Source organism: Cupressus sempervirens, chromosome 11, assembly GCF_028749045.1.
Source record: "Cupressus sempervirens isolate cs-2001-9-10 chromosome 11, ASM2874904v1, whole genome shotgun sequence".
Classification (NCBI taxonomy): Eukaryota; Viridiplantae; Streptophyta; class Pinopsida; order Cupressales; family Cupressaceae; genus Cupressus; species Cupressus sempervirens.
The window spans coordinates 406,882,702-406,909,879 of NC_143128.1; the positions used below are offsets into that span (position 1 = coordinate 406,882,702).

The 27,178-nt window shown below is 36.7% G+C and overlaps 7 pseudogenes; all 7 read left to right on the forward strand.

Moving 5' to 3' along the window:
* Window positions 1–7,250: 7,250 nt before the first annotated feature.
* Window positions 7,251–7,369, forward strand: LOC149529888 (5S ribosomal RNA; annotated as a pseudogene).
* Window positions 7,370–8,713: 1,344 nt separating this feature from the next.
* LOC149529889 (5S ribosomal RNA) lies at window positions 8,714–8,832 on the forward strand (annotated as a pseudogene).
* A 7,507-nt stretch (window positions 8,833–16,339) lies between these two features.
* LOC149529890 (5S ribosomal RNA) lies at window positions 16,340–16,458 on the forward strand (annotated as a pseudogene).
* Window positions 16,459–17,015: 557 nt separating this feature from the next.
* On the forward strand, window positions 17,016–17,134 carry LOC149529891 (5S ribosomal RNA; annotated as a pseudogene).
* A 558-nt stretch (window positions 17,135–17,692) lies between these two features.
* LOC149529892 (5S ribosomal RNA) lies at window positions 17,693–17,810 on the forward strand (annotated as a pseudogene).
* Window positions 17,811–18,368: 558 nt separating this feature from the next.
* On the forward strand, window positions 18,369–18,487 carry LOC149529893 (5S ribosomal RNA; annotated as a pseudogene).
* An 8,087-nt stretch (window positions 18,488–26,574) lies between these two features.
* LOC149529894 (5S ribosomal RNA) lies at window positions 26,575–26,693 on the forward strand (annotated as a pseudogene).
* Window positions 26,694–27,178: the final 485 nt, after the last annotated feature.

Here is a 27,178-nt window from a genome sequence, read left to right on the forward strand (position 1 = left end):
TTCCATAGTCTAAGTATGTTGAGGTGTATTTTTGAGACTTATCTTAGTTATCTCCTTGTTTGTTTTGAGCACTGTTGGGTTTGTTGACAGGAGTGTTTGTAGGTGTTTTACCCATGTCTGTGTTATGGGGAGGAAAAGAATTTTGGTATATCAATAATCCTACATGTGGTGAGGCTGGTGCCCTCGCTATGATCTGTTTCTAATCAATAAGTTCTTGGACATAGTCCTTGAGTTGCATGCATTTGAGGGTGGTATGTCCTTTGACATGATGGAATTTGCAAAACTCATTATCCTTATATCAGGATGCCCTAGACTAATTTGGTTTCAAGGGTAGTGTTTGTGGATGTAAGATTATCCTTGGCTAGTTTTTCAAAGATATCATTAAGGGGCTCCCCACATTGGGTGTATACATGAGGTTGTCTCTAAACACATGGTTTAGGTCTAGCCAAAATTGTGATAGCATTAGTTTGATTTTGATGGCTAGTTATTTGGACATTGTATTGATTGTTCTACATAAGCAACTACTGATAGATTGGTGGTTGTTTTTGGTAAGTTTTTTGTTGTAAAAACATGGTGGGAATTTTAGTTGTTGTCTCGACAACATGAAAATGTCTAGTGTCAATGATGCCATTAGTAACTATGTTCTTATTTTTATTCCAATACCATGGTTTGTCATTGTTGGGACCTCAGTCTTGGGTGTTTTCCTTGTAAATTTTGATGACACCATCCTTAATAAGCCCTTACTCAAGTCCCATCCCTTTTTCTTTAATTTTTTTATATGTTTGTAAACATTTCATAACCATGTGATGGGTGAGAATAGGATGTGTGTTGTTAATGAATATTTTGACAAGGTGACATTTAGGGATGGTGCATGAGATCCTAGTTGTGAGGTTTTTCCAACATTGTAAGTGTTCTGCATCACTTTCTCCTCCCTTTTGTTTGGTATGAACTAGGTCCACTATAGATAACTCAATCTTGACCAGATGAGCATATTAAGCCACAAAGGCCTCAAAAAGATTATCAAAGGTCTTAATGGTACCCTAGGGTATATGATAGAACCATTCAAGGGTAGGGCCCCTAAGCTTTTCAAAAAAAGTCACATGAGGAACACATCATTATAGGCCACTTCTTGGTAGTGCATATAGAATTCCTTGACATGTGTAACTGGGTCACTTCTCTCTCTAAATTTATCAAACTTGGGGATCTCAAAATGATTAGGTAAAGGTGTCATCATGATGGTTTATTCAAAGGGATATGGATAATCATTCTCAAATTTGAAAGTTTTTAAGTCTATCCCATCCTTGAGGGCTTTGAGAGCATTTTTCATCTCTTCCCATTCAGAGTTTATAGGTAGGGAAATGGGTGCCCCTTGTGTAGGATATATAGTAGATGTTGAAGGCTGATATGGGAAACCTTGACTGCCATATGGTGGTGCCTAAAAAATAGGTTGCAATACTATTGGGATGGATGTTATGGGTTGTTTGAATGTAGTTTGGCCATACTATTGTACCTATTGGGTAGATTGTTGTTGGGGAACATAGGTATGAGGTTTTTATCCTACTAGATAATTCTGTGGGGATGCCTGGGTATACTGCTAGTGTGATGATTTTGGCTAGAAAGATGGTAATGTAGGTAATACCTGGGCCATGCTTTGGGAGTGTCTACATTGCTCAAAATATGTGGGTTGTGCTCCTGCTTGAGAAAGCAACTGATTATTAACAAGTCCTAGGTAATTGATGTGAGGAAGAGTGTTCACAACTAGATATTGCAATGGAGTGGTGATTTGGCTATTTCCTAAGGGTGGTATTAAAAATAGTTGGTAATGGTTGGTAATGAATAGACTTGGGGAGGGAGGGATGAATATGACTAAGGTATGAACATGAATGCAGTGTTGAAGGGGAGATTAGTGGCAAGTCCTTTTGTCATACCAAACTCCAAGGTCTTAAAGAAAATGAGGTCAAAGTACCTTGGCTAGTGGAAAATAGATTGATATTGATGTTGGGTGGGATGGAAGATGAAGTATTCAACACTAATAGAGGCATTCATATAGTGTACTGGGATGTAGGTTGGATGTTCATGGTACTAGTAAATGGATTAGATGTGTTTTGAGATGGAAAGGAAAATGCAATGTTACCAAGTGAAAAAGGAGTGTATTGCGAGGCAAGGATATGGGTGGTGGAAGCAGATGCAGATGATACACTTGTGTTTAGTTGGAATGTGGTATGAACTAAGGGTTGATTAAGGATGGGTTGAGTGTTTCATGGAATGGGAGTAGTGACCTATGTTAAGGGGATATTTGGGTCTACTAGTTCTGCTTTTTTTAGTTAGTACCCATTGTTTTGTGAAAAGAAAGGATCATGAGGAACATATGACCCCACAGATGGTGGTTGTGATCCAAATAGAGGATGTGTAGGATCTATAATGTTGGTGGGTGATAGTCATCCAAAGTCAAATGCATCAACATTGTCTCTTAAGAAGTTTTCCATGATGGTCTCCTTATTTTGATCTATGATGGCATTAACAATGGGTGTGTGTCTAGGTTGGTTCATGAAAGCATCAATATCTATTGATGAACTTGTTTCTTCAGGAGTTTATGGTGGTGGATCCGGTGGTGTCATGGAAACCATTGGGTATGGCTAAGCTCTAGATATGCTACTACTAAGACTAGGATCCATGTCCTTGTCTTCTTGCTTATTCTTACCGAAATGTGTGGTAGGTGGAATGAAATTCTAACTTACCTAAGGATGAAATGCAAAAAGATGATGATAAGTGTATGTCAAGAGATGACTCATCTAGTGTCTGAATAGGGTGCAGCGATTTCCTAAGATGCAAATGAGAGTGTGTGGAAATGTTCTTAGTGATATCTAGGAAGCCTAAATGATGTGGTACTAAGTGAGGGAGATTGTATTTTATTTAAGTGTGATTTTTTGAAAACAAAAATTAAGGTGGCCTTGTGCTCAAGGTGATGTGGGACACAAATGACAGATTATCCTAAACAATGTTTAGGGTAAGGATAACTATTATAGTGAGATGGATGGAGAGTTATATTTTTAGGGAAACAAATCTTTTAATGTAGGGATGATAAATTCTCTAAGTGATGAGTAAATAATGGAGAACACTAGAGTTTAATGATGCCTAATTTGGAGGATTTTTGAAAACCTAAGGTTGATGAGAAAAAAGGGAGGAGATGATTCTACCCAATGTGTAGATGGGATGAGGAGCTATATGAAAGACTAAGCCTATGAGGAGATAAGTGCATAAGTGCGTGTGAAAAAGAAAAAGAAAAAGAAGAACCTAGTTAGAGTAGGTAACACTAGAGTTATCGATAAGGCTATGGTTGACTACTCATTGAAGAGTAAGATTTTGAAATTTGTAGTGCAACATCTGTACCATCTTTCTCAATTTGGTCTAGTCTGGTGATCCTTGGGTTGGGGATATACTTCTTGTTTCTTGCTTCTAATTCTTTGTAAATTGGTATTTGTGGAAGTTTATCCTTTTTGAAGTTGGTCTTGGTTTGGCCTGAAATGAGATAACTCTATGAGATTTGATCACAACTGTGAGTTTTTTTAGAGGCAGTGGCTATGGTAAGTATGCCTTTTAATCTTGGGTTGAAAATATAAATCAATTAAGGAGTAACTAGGTTTCAAGAAAATAGCGTGTTTATGTAAATGGGGCAAAGTGGTTTTCTTGGGGTATTTGTGGGATGTAAGTAGTAAAGTGGGGCAAACTAGGCTTAGGATTGTTGTGACTAAACTTGCTAACAATCCTTTTGAACAAAAGTAAGGATGATCTATTTGTTTGAAAATGAATGTTTTTGTTTACAAGGAAAGTTTTCATTCAAGTAAGATATGTAACAAGGGTATTTTGAAAAAGATAACTTTGGACCAAGGAGAGAAAAGTTTGTTTACAACTAGACTTTGTTAATGACTATTTTTGAGATAACAAGGATAGTTTTGAAAAATGTAAAATTGAACCAACAAAACTAAAGTTGTTGCAAATGGACTTTCTAACAACTATTTTTGGTATAACAAGGATAAGACCTTTTCTAATGCAATGGATTATGATCAAATAGTTTCTCAAAGGACAAAGCAACTTTGAGAAAGACAAACAAATGATCTCTTTAGCAAAAGGATTTGATAGTAACCATAGAAACTATGTAAGTTATTAGAAATGTCTTTCATAGGTCTTTTGCACAAATAAGATAATTCAAACACACTCTTTATACCTAAAGTCAAATTTTGGTTCCAATATGCTATTAAATGACCCACAACTTGATGTGTCTTGATTCTAGTGTAATATGTCCCTCTAATGAAAGAGGTGAATCAATAAAAGAGTCGATCAACAAATCATACACATCAAAGAATCTACAAGGCATGAAAAATAGAAGTCCCCCTTATGCAAGAACAATAGCCCTTGGAGATGAAACCCAAGTAGCCTTATCCCTCTATGAGGGGAGCATGATGGTGAGTAATCTTGATGGATGTTATTTCCCTTGCACCACAAATAACATACCAAGGATAAAAGGGTAGGTACTAAGTTGGTTCATAATTAGGTCTATGGAGTCTTGCCAAATGATTGTTATGTATGTGATCCACTTAAGGATCTATTCTGGATGTGCTGAAATCATGGGAAAGTTTTCCCATCTCAGGCTACCCCTAGAAACACATTGCCCAAACTTGGGTGATAGAGTGAGAAAGTTTACCTTTCCCCTCATTTATATACTAACTAGATTATTTACTAGTTTTAGCTTCTCACCAAAGGGGACATGCTTCCTAGAGGTAGATGAACTCGCTAGAAGTACTCCTAAGTTATTGCAAATGATCTTGCTAACAACTTCAATACATGTTTCACGTATTTAAATGGTTCTACTTTGCAAGAAATAGAGAAGTCAAAGATGTGCTAAAAGGCACAATCTCAATACATGCAAGGCACTTGATTCATTCTATTTCTAAAGCTTTTAGATGCACTATTTTATGACTTGAAGACATGTGTGATTAGCATTTAAAGGTTCTTTCCAACTAGACAACGTCACCAACAAAATAAATCGAGTCAACAAAAAGTAAATAACACATGAAAGCTTTAAAAAGGAGGGAATAAGAACTTTTTCACTTTAGAGCATTCAAGATTGAATGAAGTTCATTTTAAGCACCAAAGTTGAAGTGTGTTGATTTGCAATGTTCTTTAATACCCAAAATGAAATGTTTATCACATTTGTTCTTCTTAACATTCCAATGAAAGATTTCAAATCCCTTAAGGCATTCAAGAGTGTATTTATCATCCATTCTAATGAAAATGTTAGATTTTAGTCCATGGCATTCAAGATTGATTTTAGCAACATGCATTCAAAGACAAGTTTTTAAACATTCAAGTTCATTTAAAATATTTAAGGAAAACCTACAAGAAACATGGTTAATGGTCTCTTAGAACTATTCAACCTACAATGCACGAGTTAGAAAATATCCCTACAAAACCACAAGTTAGGGTATCAAAATTGTATAATAAAAAGTGAAATAACCTTGTAATAAAAATGTTAAAAACAAATTTCAGCCTTTGATACTAAAAATAATTATCTAAAAGCCTTAAAAATATGATGAAATCAACACCATCATGATGGGCTCAGAATTAGCTTTTCGACAATATTTCATTATCTAAAAATAGAGTTTGGATGCTCAAGTTATGACCAAAACATCGAATGTTGTTTCTTAAGGGTTAGAAAGGGCATGTAGAAAGTTGTTGATGTAGTGCTAACATCAGCAACCTATGAGCATAAATTTGACAACCATATGGTTGTCACTTGCAAAAATAGATTATTCACAAGGGAAAAAAAAGTCTGGATGCATGAAAAAATAGGTGTCTATTACTGAAAAACCTCGCTAGTTGCCAGGAAATAATCTCCCTAGTAGTATTTGGAGGGTTGGTCATGAGCAACAGAGGAACATTTGTAGTGGTAGAGATGTGTAGTGTAGAGAGGTTTGGTGCTTGGGAGAATTGGTGGAAGAAGGAGCAGGGAGGAGTAGAAGTGGAGTAGAGTAGGATGTGGGAGGAGTTAAGAATAGGGAGTTGTGGATGGGTGAGGGAAGAGGAAGAACACGTGATAGTGGCCACAGTGGAGGAACAAAAAAGTGGCCATAGGGAGAAGGAAGTGTAGCCCACGGTGGCGGGTGGAGACCAAAAATTGCAATAGGAATAGACATTGGTTGATTTTGCAGAGGCCATGGAGGGTCACTAATGGCGATTTGGTCGATGTAACAGTTTATTCTTGTGATGATGAAAATAAAAGCTTATAAGATTGGGGGAAATTGATCTGAGAACTTATGAGAGCAACAACCTTTGACCCGTATCTTTGTTCTTATTTCAATTATCCACATGGCTTCATTGGGAGGAGTTGTCTGGAGAGAAATTACAAGTGCCAAATAAGGTGCATTCTTAGCATCAAAGTGGTTTTTACTCTCGCGTGCAATCTGGGTGCTTGATAAGGTGTGCTCTGAGTGCTCAATAAAGTGCATCCTAGATGAGGTTGCACCATGATGCATGCATGGGGTAATGTAGGGGTGTGAGAGTTTGGTGTTGGGTGCAATCAAACCAACATTAGTGCACTAGATCCCATCAGAACTCCGTGTTTAAGCATGCTTGGGCCAGAGTAGTACTAGGATGGATGACCTCCCATGACGTCTAGGTGTTGCACCCTTCTTATACTTTTATGAGCATTAGGCTGTGCCATTGTTACATTTGAACTGCCCTCATGCTCCTCAAAGCCCACTTTCAATCGCCCATCCCCTTCTCCTCCTGCACCCTGAATCATGTTCATTCTGAGTGCTCTAAAAGGCACATTCTTAGTGCTAGATAAGGTGCATTCTAAGCACTAAAGGTGATGTAAAATTTGTGTTCCCAGAAAAGTAATCTCCATAAGGATAAAATGGTCGATGTAATAGTTGATTCTTGTGATGATGAAAATAAAAGCTTATAAGGTTGGGGGGGAATTGATCCAAGAACTTCCAAGGGCTACAACCTTTGACCTGCATCTCTGTTCTTCTTCCAATTATACATGTGGCTTCATTGGGAGGAGTTGTCTAGCAAGAAATTTTGAGTGCCAGATAAGGTGCATTCCTAGTGTTAGAGTGGTTTTTACTCTCCCTTGCATTTTGGGTACTTGATAAGGTGCACTTCGAGTGCTCGATAAGGTGCATCCTAGATGAGGTTGCACCATGATGCATGCATGGAGTAACATGGGGGTGTGAGAGTTTGGTGTTGGGTGTGATCATACCAGCGTTAGTGCACCGAATCCCATCATAACTCTGCAACTAAGCGTGCTTGGGCCGAAGTAGTACTAGGATGGGTGACCTCTTGGGAAGTTTGGGTGTTGCACCCTTCTTTTACAGGTAAAAGCACAGATTTGTGTCACTATTTGTGATATCAAAACCTGTTTTGGTCAAATTTCATTTCTCTATCAAAACTCAATTTTATTCAAAAACTAAAAATACCGTTTTATAGATCTTAGATTCAATATCATCATTATATAAATTTTTGAGTGTTTTGATTAGTTATAATATGTTAGAATTTCAAAATATTATAAGTCGATTTTTCAACATTTTAGAAGATGCTCACTTAAAAACTAGAAAAAAATAGTAAATCATACTAGAAAAACAAAAAAATTATATTTATCTCTAGAGGAGAGAGTCCTCTTCATGAATATGTAATTTTTTCTCAAGAAGGTGTAGATTTGATTGGGAAGTTTTGATAGGAGGAAAAAACTATTGGCTTCTAAGAAGGTTGAGTTTGAGTACTTATAACAAAGAAAATATAGATAAAAAATAATTATTTCTTTTTTTGTGCACTAGATATACATGTCATCTATAATATATTTTCAAATCAAAACAAAAGAAGATGATTTGCATTTTTTTTTGACGGGAACTACACCCTATATTTTGTATAGTTAAAAAAGGGACTTCAAAATAAAAGAAATGAATAAATCCTTACTCAAAAAAATTTTAAAAAATGATAGGCATAAATTTCATCCAATTCTACACATTTTATCAGTTTACATCATTTTCAAATTCTAAACACAAATACCATTTTTTTTGTCATTAATGTTGAACTATCGCATTTTGATATCATGTTTCTTCATAAAAGGTGACACAAATTTGTGCTTTTACCCTTACTTTTATGAGCATCGGGCTATGTCATTGTTACATTTGGACCACTCTCATGCTCCTCAAAGCACACTTTCAATCGCCCATCCCTTTCTCCTCTCGCACTCCAACTCATGTTCATTCTGAGTGCTCAATTAGGTGCATTGTTAGTCCTAGATAAGGTGCATTCTAGGCACTAAAGGTGATGTAAAATTTGTGTTCCTAGATAAAGTAATCTCCATAAGCATGAAATGATCGATGTAGTAGTTGATTCTTGCAATGACAAAAATAAAAGCTTATAAGATTGGGGGGAATTGATCTGAGAACTTTTGAGGGCCACAACCTTTGACTTACATCTTCGTTCTTCTTCTAATTATGCACATGGATTCATTGGGAGGAGTTGTTTGGAGAGAAATTTTGAGTGCTAGATAAGGTGTGTTCTTAGCATTGGAGTGGTTTTTACTCTCCTGTGCATTCTAGGTGCTTGATAAGGTGCACTCCAAGTGCTCAATAAGATGCATCCTAGATGAGGTTGCACCATGATGCATGCATGGGGTAACACAAGGGTATGACAATTTGGTGTTGGGTGAGATCATAATAGCGTTATTGCACCGGATCCCATCAGAACTCCATAGTTAAGTTCGCTTGGGTCAGAGTAGTACTAGGATGGGTGACCTCCCAGGAAGTCTCGATGTTGCACCCTTCTTTTACTTTTTTGAGCATCAGGCTGTGCCATTGTTACATTTGGATCACTCTTGCACTCCTCAAAGCCCACTTTCAATTTCCCATTCCCTTCTCCTCCTGCATCTCGTCTCATGTTCATTCTGAGTGCTTGATAAGGCACATTCCTAGTGCTAGATAAGGTGCATTGTAGGCACTAATAAGGATGAAATAGTTGATGTAACAGTTGACTCTTGTAATGACAAAAATAAAATCTTATAAGATTGGGGAGAATTGATCTGAGAACTTCCGAGGGCCACCACCTTGGACCCACATCTCCGTTCTTCTTCCAATTATCCACATGGCTTCATTGGGAGGAGTTGTCTGGAGAGAAATTTTGACTACTGGATAAGGTGTGTTCTCAGTGTCGAAGTGGTTTTTACTCTCCTATGCATTTTGGGTGCTCGATAGGGTGCATTCTGAGTGCTCGATAAGGTGCATCCAAGATGAAGTTGCACCATGATGCATGCATGGGGTAACATGGGGGTGTAAGAGTTTGGTGTTGGGTGTGATCCTACCAGCATTAGTGCAACGGATATTGTCAGAACTACGTGGTTAAGTGGCTTTGGCTGGAGTAGTACTAGGATGGGGAAAAAAATTTTGGGGTTCATATTTTCTCGAAGAATGGTAAAACCCTAATATGATTTACCTTTGGGAGTAGCCCTAAAGTGAAGTGCATGTTATAAGCATTTTTAGGGTTGCAAAGAGATGTGATGTGAAAAGGGTGTATTGTTGGTACTGCGAGTAGCTACTGGAGTCTTTTTTTGTTGATGTTGAACTTGCATTGCAAGTGTATTGTAACCTCGTGTTAAAGATAATACATTGTGCAGGTTCTGAAGGGGTGGGGTTGTTTTACCGAAAGGTTTTTCCCCACCGACAAATCCTTGTGTTATGTGTTCCTTTGTTTGTCTATTTTTTGTATGCATGGTTGGCTGCAGTATTGTTGTTTACATGATATTGAATCTATAAGTGTAGAATATTTTAATAGGATTTGCATCATACTTTTCTTATGAGATTAGTATAGGAAGCTATTTCCATACCTGAGTTTCCTTACAAGTGGTATCAGAGCCTGATCAACTTTTGATCCTAGTTTTTGGGTAGGGTTTTTTGAGCTAATCTCAAGTTGAGTGGGAGTCTTGTGCAGAGCATCCAAAATCTTATTTGTAGATTGAGATGGCGAGTTCATCATATGGAAGAATGGAGGTGGAGAAATTTAATGGCACTAATTTTTAGTTGTGGAAACTCAAGATGGAAGACATGTTGGAAGATCGTGACCTATGGGAAGTGACTACAAGCACTACAAGACCAACAGCTATAGCTCAAGCAGTTTGGGATATCAAATATCATAAAGCTAAGGGTCTCATAAGACTCTATTTAACCGATGTAGTCCTTCTAAATGTTCTAGATGAGAAAACTGCATATAGTTTGTGGGAGAGACTTGGGGCCATGTATCAGGCCAAATCTTTGGTGAACAAGTTGTTCCTGAGGAATAAGTTGTATTCTCTACAAATGGAGGAAGGTGGATCCTTAATGGATCATTTAAATGCATTTATTCTGCTGGTTACACAGTTGACATCAGCTGGTGTCAAGTTAGAGGAGGAGGATCGTTGCTACACACTTTTAAGTTCTTTATCGGATTCATGGGACCATCTTGTGATGGCTCTCAGAAGAACATTAGTCACTTTCAAAATGGATGATGTGGTGTCTTCATTGCTATCAGAGGAGATGCGGAGAAAGGCTTCCGTTTCAGAAAAAGAAGCCCTTGCTATTCAAGGGAGATCCATGGAAAGAGGAAAGAAAAATGACAATAAGTCTGACAATAAGGGTAGATCCAAATCCCGTGGGAAGTCAAAGACTTCCAATAAGTCCAAGGAAAAATGTTGGAACTATGATAAGACTGGGCACTTTCGTAAAGATTGTAAAGAGCCTAAGAAGAAGAAGAAAGCCTTAGATTCTAGTTCTGAAAAATCTCAAGAAGATGGCGATGCATTCATCGTAGCTTTGGCAGCCCATGCATCTGATGATGTGTGGTTGGTTGAATTGGGTGCATCTTTTTACATGACCTCTCATCAAAATTGGTTCTCAAGATATGAAGATTTCGATGGTGGAAAGGTGTACTTGGGTGATGATTCTCACCTAAAGATAGTTGGACGCGGAAGGGTCACTATCAAATTTCCTGATGCATGAGTAAAGGGAATCAATGGAGTTATGCACATTCTAGGTTTGGCATGAAAACTATTATCTATAAGTATGCTGAATGATGTAGGTGTGCAAGTTGTTTTTTCTAAAGATGGATGTAAGATGATGAGAGGAGCTATGGTGCTTGCTAAGGGTACTAGGAGAGGTACTTTTTTTCAGCTTGATGCACACATTTCTCACTGTAATAGTTCTTCTATTTCAAAGAAGAGAGTAGCTATCACTTCATCCCCACCATCTGAATGAGCAGTAAAGAAGACTGTGGTTAGTGGTTCTGATGGTAGTGCAACAAGTGTACCTAAAGGTGCAAACACTTTGGAAGGAAAGCTTCCTATAGAAAAGACAATGTTGTGGCATTTGAGATTTGGTCACATTGGTGAGAAGGGTCTTAGAACCCTAAAAAATAAAAATCTCGTTGAGGGGCTAAATGATTGCAATCTTGAGTTTGACTTCTGTGAACACTATGCATATGGTAAACAAAATTGTGTTCAGCTTTACTCTAGTTCTCACAAATCTTCTGATGTTTTGGATCTTATTCATTCTGATGTATTTGGTCCTGTAAAAGTTCCTTCAATCTCCAAGTCTGTATTTATTGTATCTTTCATAGATGATTATAGTAGAAGGACATGGATTTATTTCCTTAAAAGTAAGACACAAGTCTTTAGTCGATTCAAGGAATTTAAAGCCATTGTAGAGAATCAGACTAGTAAGAAGATTAAGTGTGTGAGAACTGACAATGGTGGTGAGTTTTGCTCAGCAGAGTTTGAACAATTCTGTAAAGAACAAGGTATCGAGAGGCATAAGACAACTCCGTATACCCCACAAAAAAATGGAGTTGTAGAGAGAATGAACAAGACACTAATGGAGAAGGCTAGGAGTATGCTTAGTGGAGCTGGTTTAGAACAAAGGTTTTGGGCTAAAGCTGTGGCCATTGCTTGCTATTTGGTTAATAGATCTCCTACATCAGCCCTTGTTGGTAAGATACCCATGGAGGTTTGGTCTAGTAAGAAGCCTTAAATTAGACATCTTCATGTTTTTTGTTGTGAAGCTTATGCACATGTTCCATTAGAGAAAAGATCTAAGTTGGAAAACAAAGCTGTTAAATGTATTTTCATCAGGTACAATGCTAGTGTGAAAGAATACAAGCTTTGGGATCCTATGACTAGTAAGGTGTTGTATAGTAGAAATGTTATTTTTAGAGAGCTAACATCTTCTCCTATTGTGCTACAACTAGATGAAAAATAAAAGGAAAAAGATGTTGTTCAGTTGCCTCCTACCCCTGAGAAGACTGAACAGAGAGACCATGTTGGGTCTAATGATGAGGAGAGCTCTTGCAGCTCTGATAGTTCAGAAGAAGAGGAAAAACAACCTCAACCTCAGCCCTTGAGGAGATCCATGAGAGAAAGAAAGCAACCAAAAAGGTTTGGTTATTCTATGTTAGATTCCTGTTGTGCTTTTTCTTTGATTACTAACACTAATGAGCCTAGATCTATGAAAGAGGCTTTGGGCATGGAAGATGTAGGTTCCTGGATTGAGGCTATGGATGATGAGATGGCTTCATTAGAGAAAAACAAAACATGGGACCTTGTACATTTTCCTAAAGGGAGAAAATCTGTTGGCTATAAATGGGTGTTCAAGAAGAAATTATGTGTAGGTGGAAGTGTTGAAAGGTAAAAAGCTAGATTGGTTGCAAAGGGGTGTTCATAGGTAGAGGGAATAGATTATGGTGAAATATTCTCTCCTATTGCAAAGTTGACATCCATTAGATTTCTGTTATCTCTTTCTACATCATATGATTTAGAGATAGAATAGATGGATGTGAAGACAACTTTCCTTCATGGTGATTTGGAGGAAGAGATTTATATGTCACAGCTTGAGCACTACATTGTTAAAGGTAAAGAATCCTTAGTTTGCAGATTAAAGAAATCTCTATATGGTTTGAAGCAATCTCCTAGGATCTGGTACCTTAAGTTTGATGCCTTTGTGTTGTCAATTGGACTTGTAAGATCAAAATTAGATCATTGTGTTTATTTCAGAATTGAAAATGATCACCTTCTTATTGTTGGATTATATGTTGATGATATGTTGCTGTTTGGGAAGGGTAAGGGTATGATTTCTGATTTTAGATGTCAGTTGTCAGCATAGTTTGAGATGAAAGATCTTGGGGTAGCTAGGTACATCTTGGGTATGGAAATTAGTAGAGACAAGTCTAACAGAAAACTTTGGTTGAGTCAGAGTAAGTATGTGAAGTCTGTGTTGGACAGGTTCAACATGGCAGATTGTAGACCACTATGTGTTCCCATTCCTGTGGGAACAAAGTTATCTATAGATGATTGTCCAAAATATCCTAGTGAGGTGGAGGACATGAGTAGAGTACCTTATGCTAGTGCAGTTGGTAGTCTTATGTATACTATGGTCTATACTAGACCAAACATTGCCCAAGCAGTGGGAGTCCTGAGTCGATTTATGGTTAATCCTGGATGGATACATTGGGATGCAGTTAAGCGAGTATTTAGATACTTGAGGGGTACATCAGGCTACTCCATATGTTATCATGGTAACTCTTTTGGATCTTTGCATTCAATTTGTATTCATGGGTTTGTGGATTTAGATTGGGCAAGTGATATTGACTGTAGGAGATCCACCAGTGCTTATGTGTTCACTATGTTTGGTGGTGCCATTAGTTGGATGAGCAAGCAACAACCTATGGTTGCTTTGTCCACTATAGAAGCTGAGTACATGGCTGCTACTCATGCTTGTAAGGAAGCCATTTGGCTTAAGAGATTGTGTTTTGATGTTGGTGTTGATGCAGAATAGATTACTATTTGGTGTGATAGTTAGAGTGCTATTTGCCTTGCAAAGAATCCAACTTTCTATGCCAAAATGAAGCACATTGATGTGCAATATTACTTTGTGAGAGATATGGTGGAAGATGGAAAGGTAAATTTGGAAAAGGTAGATATTGTGAAGAATGTTACAGATGCATTAATGAAACTAGTGGGCACTGAGAAGTTCAGATGGTGTTCGGAGTCTATGGGCCTTTCGACCTATAGTGGTTAGTTCCTACTATGTTCCTATTTCTCTTACAAGGTGTTTGATAAGTGGGAGAATGTTAGGAATAAGGTGTCTCAACCTTGTATAATTCCTATTCTTATTATTTGTTTTGTAAAATGTATTTATTGCAAATAATGTTCATGTGTCGACATCCAGAATTGTGTGTAAGGAGATCATGGCTAAAATGGCTATGACGGATTCCTATGACATGTAAGAGCTATGTTAGGAAGATTCAATGATAGGTGAAGACATGTGGCAACTAAGATATTTGAGTACTGTACATTCTACCCCAATAGTGGTGATGTGAAAAGGGTGTATTTTTGGTACTGCGAGTAGCTATTGGAGTCTTTTGTTGTTGATGTTGAACTTGCATTGCAAGTGTATTGTAACCTCGTGTTGAAGATAATACATTGTGCAGGTTTTGAAGGGGTGGGGTTGTTTTACCAAAAGGTTTTTCTCCATCAAAAAATCCTTGTGTTATGTGTTCCTTTCTTTGTCTATTTTTTGTATGCATGGTTGGCTACAATATTGTTGTTTACATGATATTGAATCTATAAGTCTAGAAGATTTTAATAGGATTTGCATCATACTTTTCTTATGAGATTAGTGTAGGAAGCTATTTCTGCACCTGAGTTTCCTTACACTTTTGAGGGCCACAACATTTGACCCTCATCTCCATTCTTCTTCAAATTATCCACGTGGCTTCATTGGGAGGAGTTTTCTAGAGAGAAATTCCAAGTGTTGAATAAGGTGCGTTCTTAGCATTGGAGTGGTTTTTACTCTCCCATGCATTCAAGGTGCTCGATAAGGTGTGTCCTAGATGAGGCTACACCATGGTGCATGCATGGGGTAATACAAGGGTGTGAGAATTTGTTGTTGCATGTGATCATACTAGAGTTAGTGCATCGAATCCCATCAGAACTCTGCAATTAAGCATGCTTGTGCCGAAGTAGTACTGGGATGAGTGACCTCCCAAGAATTCCCACTGTGCACCCTTCTTTTACTTTTTTTGAGCATTGGGTTGTGCCATTGTTACATTTGGACCGAGTTCATGCTCCTCAAAGCCCACTTTCAATTGCCCATACTATTCTCCTCCTGCACCCTGGCTCGTGTGCATTCTAAGTGCTCAATATGGCACGTTCTTAGTGCTAGATAAGGTGCATACTAGGCACTAAAGGTGATGTAAAATTTGTGTTCCCAGAAAAAGTAATCTCCATAAGGATGAAATGGTCACTGTAACAGTTGATTCTTGTGATGACGAAAATAAAAGCTTATAAGATTGGGGGGAATTGATCTGAGAACTTCCAAGGGCCACAACCTTTGACCCGGATCTCTATTCTTCTTCCAATTTTCCATGTGGCTTCATTGGGAGGAGTTGTCTGGAGAGAAATTTTGAGTGCTGGATAAGGTACATTCTTAGCGTCGGAGTGGTTTTTACTCTCCCATGCATTCTGGGTGCTCGATAAGGTGTGCTCTGAGTGCTTTATAAAGTGTGTCCTAGATGAGGTTGCACCATGCTGCATGCATGGGGTAACATGAGGGTATGAAAGTTTGGTGTTGCGTGCGATCATACCAGTGTTAGTCCATTGGATCCCATCAGAACTTTGTGGTTAAGCGCGCTTAGGTCCGAGTAGTACTAGGATGGGTGACTTCTTAGGAAGTCCAAGTGTTGCAACCTTCTTTTACTTTTTTGACCATTAGGCTATGCCATTGTGACATTTGGACCACTCTCGCACTCCTCAAAGCCCACTTTGAATTGCCCATCCCCTTCTCTTCCTGCACCTCAACTCATGTTCATTCTGAGTGCTTGATAAGGTGCATTCTTAGTGCTAGATAAGGTGCATTCTAGGCACTAAAGGTGATGTAAAATTTGTGTTTCTAGACAAAGAAATCTCCATAAGGATGAAACGATCGATGTAATAGTTGATTCTTGTGATGATGAAAATAAAAGCTTATAAGATTTGGGGGAATTGATTTGAGAACTTTTGAGGGCCACAACCTTTGATCCGCATCTCCGTTCTTCTTCCAATTATGTACATGGCTTCATTGGGAGGAGTTGTCTAGAGAGAAATTTTGAGTGGTGGATAAGGTGCATTCTTAGTGTTAGAGTGGTTTTTACTATCCTATGTATTCTGGGTGCTCGATAAGGTGCACTTTGTTTGCTCGACAAGGTGCATCATAGATGAGGTTGCACCATGATGCATGCATGGGGCAACATGGGGATGTAAGAGTTTGGTGTTGGATGTGATCATACCAGCAATAGTGCACCGGATCCCATTAGAACTCTACGGTTAAGCACGCTTGGGCCAAAGTAGTACTAGGATGGGTGACCTCTTAGGAAGTCTCAGTGTTGCACCCTTTTTTACTTTTTTGAGCATCGAGCTATGCCATTGTTACATTTGGACCACTCTTATGCTCCTCAAAGCCAACTTTCAATCACCCATCACCTTCTCCTCCCACACTGTGGCTCATGTTCATTCTGAGTGCTTGATAAGTTGCATTCTTAGTGCTAGATAAGGTGCATTCTAGGCACTAAAGGTGACATAAAATTTGTGTTCCCAGACAAAGTAATCTCCATAAGGATGAAATGGTCGATGTAACAGCTGATTCTTGTGTTGATGGAAATAAAAGCTTATAAGATTGGGGGGAATTGATCTAAGAACTTCTGAGGGCCACAACCTTTGACCCGCATCTCCATTCTTCTTCCAATTATCCACATGGCTTCATTGGGAGGAGTTCTTTGGAGAGAAATTTTGAGTGCCAAATAAGGTGTGATCTTAGAGTCAGAGTGGTTTTTACTCTCCTATGCATTCTAAGTGCTCGATAAGGTGCACTCTGAGTGCTCAATAATGTGCATCCTAGATAAGGTTGTACCATGATGCATGGGGTAACACGAGGGTGTGAGAGTTCAATTTTTTGTGCGGTCATACCAGTGTTAGTGCACCGGATCCCATCAGAACTCTGTAGTTAAGCGCGCTTGGGCTGGAGAAGTACTGGGATGGGTGACCTCCTGGGAAGTCCCAGTGTTGCTCCCTTCTTTTACTTTTCTGAGCATCGAGTTATGCCATTGTTACATTTGGACCGCTCTTGCACTCCTCAAAGCTCACCTTCAATCACCCATTGCCTTCTCCTCTCGCATCTTGGCTCATGTTCATTTTGAGTGCTCAATAAGGTGCATTCTTAGTGCTAGATAAGGTGCATTCTAGGCACTAAAGGTGATGTAAAATTTTCTTTCCCAAATAAAGTAATCTCTATAAGGATGAAATGGTCGATGTAATAGCTAATTCTTGTGATGACGAAAATAAAAGCTTATAAGATTGGGGGGAATTGATCCAAGAACTTTCAAGGGCCACAACCTTTGACCCGTATCTCCATTCTTCATCTAATTATCCATGTGGCTTCATTGGGAGGAGTTTTCTAGAAAGAAATTCCAAGTGCTAGATAAGGTGTGCTTTTAGCATCAAAGTGGTTTTTACTCTCATGTACATTCTGGGTGTTCAATAAGGTGCACTCTGAGTGCTTGCTAAGGTGCATCCTAGATAAGGTTGCACCATGATGCATGGGGTAACATGGGCGTGTGAGAGTTTTGTGCTGGGTGCGATCATACAATATTAGTGCACCGAATCCCATCAGAACTTCGCAGTCAAGTGCGCTTGGGTCGGAGTAGTACTGGGATGGGTGACCTCCTGGGAAGTCCTGATGTTGCACTCTTCTTTTACTTTTCTGAGCATTTGGCTGTGCCATTATTACATTTGGACCACTCTTGCACTCCTCAAAGCCCACTTTCAATTGCCCATCCCCTTCTCCTCCCACACCCTGGCTCACATTCATTCTGAGTGCTCGATAAGGTGCGTTCTTAGTGCTAGATAAGGTGCATTGTAGGCACTAAAGGTGATGTAAAATTTGTGTTCCCAGGAAAAGTATTCTCCATAAGGATGAAATGGTCGATGTAACAGCTAATTCCTGTGATGAAAAAAATAAAAGCTTATAAGATTGGGGGAAATTGATCCAAGAACTTCTGAGGGCCACAACCTTTGACCTGCATCTCCATTCTTCTTCCAATTATCCACATGGCTTCATTGGGAGGAGTTGTTTGGAGAGAAATTTTGAGTGCTGGATAAGGTGCATTCTTAGCATCAGAGTGGTTTTTACTCTCCCATGCATTCTGGGTGCTCAATAATGTTTGCTCCGAGTGCTCAATAATGTGCATCCTAGATAAGGTTGCACCATGATGCATGGGGTAGCATGGGGGTATGAGAGTTTGATGTAGGGTGTGATCATACTAGCGTTAGTGCATCAAACCCTTTTAGAACTCCGTAGTTAAGCACGCTTGGGCTGGAGTAGTATTGGGATGGGTGACCTCTCGAGAAGTCCTAGTGTTGCACCCTTCTTTTACTTTTCTAAGCATCAGGTTGTGCCATTATTATATTTGGATCGCTCTAGCACTCCTCAAAGCCCACTTTCAATTGCCCATCACCTTCTCCTCTTGCACCCTGGCTCATATTCATTCTGAGTACTTGATAAGGCGTGCTCTTAGTGCTAGATAAGGTGCGTTCTAGGAACTAAAGGTGACTTAAAATTTGTGTTCCTAGACAAGTAATCTCCATAAGGATGAAACAGTCGATGTAACATCTGATTCTTGTGATGATGAAAATAAAAGCTTATAAGATTGAGGGAAATTGATCCAAGAACTTTTGAGGGCCACAACCTCTGACCCGCATCTCCCTTCTTCAATAAGGTGTGCTCCGAGTGCTCGATAAGATGCATCCTAGATAAGGTTGCACCATGATGCATGGGGTGATAGGCCAACATTGGGGCAAATAATTAGGAAATAATTAACAGTTTATGATGAAATTCAGCTTGGTCTATTCATGTCAATCTGAGAGCATAAGCTTGTGAAAGGTGTCCAAGCAATATACTATCAAGGGATGTTGCCTATGATAAGAGGGATTATGAGTGCATCTAGAGCACACAAGAATAAATCTACAGCAAACTAAAGTAATTATAGCGACAAGAACTTTCACTTTCTAGCAGCAGGAACTATAATTTTCTAGCAATAACAGTTTCAATAGATCTAATAATCTAAAAACAAAACTCTCAAATACAAATCAAACTAATCTACAAACCATAAATGTGCATAATATATGGATGGTTAATCTAATAACATAATTTCTTAATGCACAATTATTTCACTTCTAATTCTGTGATGAAAATTCTACATAAACTACAATACAGGAATGCGACAGGAACTACAGTACATAAATTAAGATAAATTATAATAGAAATCAAATCTGAAATCCATACCAACTAGATTTGCAGCATTGAAATAAAAATAGATTATTAACACTCATTGAATATAGAAATATGATATTAACTAACAAAAATGATTAAACTATCAAACATAACAATATAAAACATAATAAACAAATGCCAAACATACTAGAATAAATTATTTACAGTCTATCAACTACTGGAGAGTGGGCGCCCTTCCTCCCAACAAACTAATTGAAGAAAATGCTCAAAGAACTCTTAAATCAGCTTAGCACAATAATATATTTATGATATTATGATTCATACATTCTTCTCCTCCTCTCTTGAATATGTGATGGCTTATATAGCCTTTTACATATAAAACAAACAATTCCTTTTTTATCATGGAAGTTCAGTCTTTATGGCTAAAACTTATTGTTTTATTTTTAATAAAGAGTGTTAAATATATGACCACTCTTCCTATAACACAATAAACTAATTTCTTAACAATATACTAATTATTTGCAAACTAATTTTCTAATAATATAACAAATAAAAAATATGAAAATCTGGACGAAATGGTAAATCTGAAATATTGGCTTTTAGAAAACCACTCATAACTCCTTTTTTGTTCACTTTTTGAAGATTTTGTAGCGTGAGTACAGAATTGGCTCTATTCTGGACAAAACCCATATCTCGGATTTTTCGGATTCATCTTCGTTTTCTCAAAAATTGCCATGCAATATTGACTATAGAAAATGTTTGAATTGTGATTTCTTGCAAAATTCCAATAATATCATTATATTTTCTTCAACATATTCCTTAGTCAATATTGATGGAATAGAAAATACTCCAAATAAATACCAATAAGATTCCTCCATAGAAGGTGAAGAAGGTGATAGGAGGTTGTTAACAAATAGGAAGATCTACAACAACGAATCAACATGTTGCAGTAGTAAAGATTAGTAAAACATAATCAATATTGAATTTTCCATATTTTAGTCTCAAAACAATATTAAATACTACTTAATTATATTAAACTATATGGAACATTATAATGGTAAAATGGAATGAAATGGGATACAAATGGAATATAGAAGTATGTAGGAAAGTGCATAAGATAGATTAAAATGGAGCATTAAATAGGTTATAATTGGCTCTCATCATTCTACCCAACTTAGCTTATTACACGTCCTCGTGCAATCATTATGATCATAAGGCCTTTAGTTTGAATTAAAGGCACTTGAATTTATGGATTTAGACTTTTTCTGCACTCTGAACCATGATAACTCATAGACAAACACAAATCCCTTTCTTTGCTTTACACGACAAGCTTTGTTATTTTTCTTCCTCAATAGGGATATCTCATTAATTATTTTTCTTTTCTCTTTTCTTTTTCATTCCTTTTCATTTTTTATAGCGTCATGGTTCAAAAGGTTTAATATAGGAGAATTTATCTCAATTTGCACAAGAGGAGTTTAAATGGGCAAAATAGGAGAGATGAGAGATTAAGCAAAGGTTCTTATAGGATGGATATAATGGATAATATAGTGGGTTTAGTAAGGGTGAAACATGGAAGATAATAGGGTGACATTCCTTCCCCCAACTTAAAGGTTGACCGTCCATGGGAAACAAGGAGAGGGTATGTAAGTGTGTTGCATAGTGATCAATATAATAAGCAATACAAATAAAGTTAAGAGATAAAATAAGGGAAAAAAATAAAATTGATTATTTTACCAACATGCATGGGTAGAGAGACCAAGGTGGGTAGGTTGAGTAACTCAGCAACTGTCGCCATCAAAAATGATGAATCAACTAAAAGTGAACAGAAAAAGACATCCAAAACTGTATTGTAACACCACAGAAGACCACTATTTGATTGAAAGTAGCAAAGAGAAGACCACTGGAAGCAATCATGGAACATGGGACAAAGAGGGAAATCTATGGGGCCACCATTATCAAATGAAGCACTAGAGATCATATAGTAGGTACCAAAATCCACTGTAACACCTCAACAGATCGTGCAACATGTACTAGGGGTGATCAAAGATGTGAAGATCACGTTGAAGAGGAGAAGAGTTTTAGAAGTGAGTGACAGGAGGTGAAAAGAAACACTAAAACCAATGAGTGTTCCTAAAAAGAATGATTAGTAGAAAAACCAAGAACACCAATTATTGCTTCTTCTTCTTTTTTCTTTTTTTTTCCTTTTTCCTTTTTTTCTTTTTTCTTTTTTCTTTTTTTTGAATAAATTTTGATCATGACAAGTGACTGCCGGCAAGCTAGTTTTCAATCACTCACCGCTTAATGGCACTGTAAAAATAGTTTTCACCATTAAGGATTTATTTTGCAGGTAACATCTTCCAAGAATTGGCTTTCAGATATTAACTAGCCAACAACACCCAAAGGTTTTCATTGTTGGATTTTTTTTCTTTTCTTTTTTCTTTTTTTCCCTTTTTTTTTTGGATTTTTTTCAATTTTTCAATAACTACATAGAATGACCAAAGAAATAAAATCCTAAAATGGATGATGAAAAATTATACCATCCAAATCTTGATTTTTGACCATGACCACATAGAAGGCACTGTTGAAATTTGATCGCATGATGAACTTGAAATGATCACCAAGAATAACATCATTAGAACTGAAACCACAAACCACTGCACTAGAAACATTTTTGATCTATGTATCTCTCACCACTGAATCTAAAAACTGATTGTAGAGCTTCAAAACATACTGGGACACTTGGGTAAGAGTATTACTCACAAGGATGATGATTCTCATATTTTTCTATGCTAACTAAATAAGAAGACATCTCTTGAAGATATTAAACCCTATTCTTGTGAAGCCTATGAAATATCCATGGTAGGAAAAATTTAATTTTGCAAGTAACACACCTTCATTACCAAATATATGAGTATGGAGTGAAAACCAATAGTAGTCACCAATCTATCCATAGAACTCAAGAGAGACACAACTCGAGGAAGGAGTGTAGTAGCTGGCATTGTATTCAAAGTATTGTAAGATGTGTTGTTGAATAATCATGAACCTCATAGACCATGTTTCATACTTTCCTCCATGTGATAAATCACAAAAGAAAATAAATCTCATCTCAATGTGGTAAACACTTTATGCCATAATCTTCTTGTGATCTTGAATAGTGAACCACAAGTGAAACATACATGCACCGAATAGCTAGCAAGTCCACACGACGTGAACAAAGCCAACATAGTGTGTTATGCAATGCTTGTGTAGAGAAGCATCATCAACTGGTATTGATTCTAAGATTATCACACCACAACAAGAGACCTGTAACCACATTCTCTAGACCAAGCATATCAAGTATAGTAAATAAATATCATCCATTCAAAAACTCTATCATTAAGTAGGTTATTTAGTTTTACAAATGATAGATAGAGTTATTACTATGAATAGATACTTGATAGAATGGATAAATAAAAATAAAATCTTGTGTTCATATAATAACAATGCAAATTTAACACTAGAGCACATACCTTGAATTGTGGAGACATCACATGTCGAGGTTTTCTAAAAGAACCAAAAAAAAAATCAATGAAGCTTGATTTGGAATCATCCAAGTACCACAAGATTCGAGGGATTCCCCCCAACTTAACTTCATGCTACAAGGTCATGAAATCATTAGGATAACCAAAGAAATTAGGTAACCCGAAGAGGTAACACATCTTTAGAATTTTGTGAGCCTTATTGAATGATAGATAAATCAAATATTTCAATAATTCAATGGATGGATTCCCAAATGAACTGTAGGTTATAAAAGCGGAGAGAAGTCACCTCATCCAAGGAATCAAGAAATTAGCATGTATAATCAATGAATGATCATTATAAGATACAAGAATGAAGAATAAAGAAAATATGGATATTAATACTTTGATCCTTGTTAAATAAATGAATCATCCATAGTTTGTTTGGTCTTCTTGGGACAATGGGAAGTATCAACAATGAGGATTAACAATCATCGAGGTTTTAATATTTTGGCCATTAATGCATAAAATCTCTTATGATAATTCTTAATCAATTATTGGTCCGAGATCAACAAGTATATATGGAATGCACAATTTAATCATAGGCCTCCAAATATCACTATGTGTAAGTACAAAAGTAATAGAATGTAGATCTTGGAGGATCTGGCAACACATTTGTGGAATATGGAATACATATGGTTTAATATTACTTAGTGCATGATTGATATTAACACACCTACTCATGAGTCCATTAATTAAAAATGATGCAATTTGAAGTATGGGCTCATTTGTAGGTATTTGGAATTCACTAAGTAGAAAAGAAGAACAAAGTTGATTATATTTCAATAAATAATAATATTGTTCTTCTAATTTAATTAAAACAAATTCCCATTCCTTAAGTCCATCGATATATTCCAATGTTGATTTATCAATTTCAAGCACATCATTATATGGTAAAGGGATCCATGAAAGTTTATTAATCACTTTATTATGAAGTCTTGTATGAGGCAATATAGTTTCATTTGGTAGATATCGTGGAGTAGGTAGAATATGATATGAATGATATAATGAATATGGTAAGAAGTGTGAAGGAGATAAGGTAGATGGGAATAAGAAGGATGGTTGAAATGTAGATGGTAATGATGGATATGGTGGAATAAAAGAGGGATATACAGGTTGTTGTGAGTATGCATGATTACATTCATTGTGCATGCTAGGTGGAGAAGTACATTTTGAAGAAATATGTTGAATTTGTAATGAATTAGAGTGACAATACATGTTACCAACATAATGCATACCTTGATCTTCTTGGGTTGGTGCTTGAGATTGTTCGTCCATTATAAGGAATTCTTGGTCACTTCCACCCTTATCATGGTAAGGATCAGAAATAGCTTGTACCTCATTCAACATGTTCTCATGATTGTTTGAGCATATACATTGGGCATCTTTCCTATAGCAGTTAGAACACCAAGTGGTTAGATCTTCATCATCAAAATCACATTATTCTAAGAATTCATCAATGATATTTTCTTGGTCATATATAAAGATACCATTTGTACATACCTATGGTAATGGAAGATTGAGAACATTTAAGTTGCATTCATTAGGTAGAGAGGGTTTTAAAATCTCACCTTTGGTCAATGTGATTTCCCCACCAATTTCTTCTTTTGCTTTTAAATTTGAAGGCATGGGTCTGGGGGCAGAAACCAAGGTGCTCCTTGCTTTCCCTTCAAATTTTGCATTTTTAAAACATTTTGCACCTAAAATTGATGTACTTGAACAACCTTGAAAATGCATCAATTTTAACATTTTTTCTTCAAAATAGCTTCTTTTTGTTACCAACAATAACTCACAACAACTAGTGATAATGTTAAATTGAAATTGACTTCTAAGCCTAACTTGTAAACTCTAAAACAAAGCATCTATGTGATTTAAGCAATGCAAATTAAGATTAATTACTTAAGCAAGGCTAGCAATTGCAAAAGCTTTCATCCTCACGCATTGTTCCTAACTCAACTCATCAAGCTAACATGCCTTTGACACCTTTCTCTGGCAATGGTGCCAAAATGATAGGCCAACACTGGGACAAATAATTAGGAAATAATTAACAATTTATGATGAAATTTAGCTTGGTCTATTCGTGTCAATTTGAGAGCGTAAGCTTGTGAAAGGTGTCCGAGCAATATACTATCAAGGGATGTTGCCTATGATATTGGGGATTATGAGTGCATCTAGAACACACAAGAATAAATTTGCAACAAACTAAAGTAATTCTGGCGACAGGAACTATAATTTTCTAGCAATAATAGTTTCAATAGATCTAATAATCTAAAAACAAAACTCTCAAATACAAACCAAACTAATCTACAAACCATAAACATGCATAAGATATGGATGGTTAATCTGATAGCATAATTTCTTAATGCACAATTATTTCTCTTCTAATTCTGTGATGAAAATTCTACATAAACTACAATACAGGAATGCGACAAGAACTACAGTACATAAATTAAGACAAATTATAATAGAAATCAAATCTGAAACCCATATCAACTAGATTTGTAGCATTGAAATAAAAATAGATTATTAACACTCATTGAATATAGAAATATGATATTAACTAACAAAAATTATCAAACTATCAAACATAACAATATAAAGCATAATAAACAAATGCCAAACACACTAGAATAAATTATTTACAATCTATCAGCTGTTGGAGAGTGGGCGCCCTTCCTCCCAACAAACTGATTGAAGAAAATGCTCAAAGAACTATTAAATCAGCTCAGCACAATAATATATTTCTGATATTATGATTCATACATTCTTCTCCTCCTCTCTTGAATATGTGATGGCTTATATAGCCTTTTACAAATAAAACAAACAATTTCATTTTTATCATGGAAGTTCAGTCTTTATGGCTGAAACTTATTATTTTATTTTTAATAAAGAGTGTTAAATATATGACCACTCTTTCTATAACAAAATAAACTAATTTCTTAACAATATACTAATTATTTGCAAACTAATTTTCTAATAATATAACAAATAAACAATATGAAAATCTGGCCGAAATGGTAAATTTGAAATATTGGCTATTAGAAAACCACCCATAACTCCTTTTTCATTCACTTTCTGAAGATTTTTCCGCGTGAGAACCGAATTGGCTCTATTCTAGACAAAATCTATATCCTGAATTTTTCAGATTCATCTTCATTTTCTCAAAAACTGCCACGCAATATTGACTGTAGAAAATGTTTGAATTGTGATTTCTTGCAAAATTCTAATAATATCATTATATTTTCTTCAACATATTCCTCAGTCAATATTGATGGAATAGAAAATACTTCAAATAAATACCAATAAGATTCCTCCATAGAAGGTGAAGAAGGTGATAGGAAGTTGCAGTCCCAACTGACAGGCGACAAGAGGTTGTTAACTAATAGGAAGATCTACAACAATGAATCAACATGTTGTAGTAGCATAGATTAGTAAAACATAATCAATATTGAATTTTCTATATTTTAGTCTCAAAACAATATTAAATACTACTTAATTATATTAAACTATATGGAACATTATAATGGTAAAATAGAATGAAATGGGATACAAATGGAATATAGAAGTATGTAGGAAAGTGCGTAAGATAGATTAAAATGGAGCATTAAATAGGTTATAATTGGCTCTCATCATGGGGTAACATGGGGGTGTGAGAGGTTTGTGTTGGGTGTGATCATACTAGTGTTAGTGCATCCGATCCCATCAGAACTTCACAGTTAAGCGTGCTTGGGCCGGAGTAGTATTGGGATGGGTGACCTCCCGAGAAGTCCTAGTATTGCACCCTTCTTTTACTTTTTTGAGCATTAGGCTATGCCATTGTTACATTTGGATTGCTCTTGCACTCCTAAAAGCCCATTTTCAATCGCCCATCCCCTTCTCCTCCTGCACCCTGACTCATGTTCATTCTGAGTACTCGATAAGGTGCATTCTTAGTGCTAGATAAGGTGCATTCTAAGCACTAAAGGTGATGTAAAATTTGTGTTCCTAGACAAAGTAATCTCCATAAGGATGAAATGGTCAATGTAATAGTTGATTCTTGTGATGACAAAAATAAAAGCTTATAAGATTGGGGGAAATTGATCCAAGAACTTCTGAGGGCCACAACCTTTGACTCGCATCTCCATTCTTCTTCAAATTATGCACTTGGATTCATTGGGAGGAGTTGTCTAGAGAGAAATTTTGAGTGCCAGATAAGGTGCGTTCTTAGTGTCAGAGTGGTTTTTACTCTCTCGTGCATTTTGGGTTCTTGATAAAGTGCACTCTAAGTGC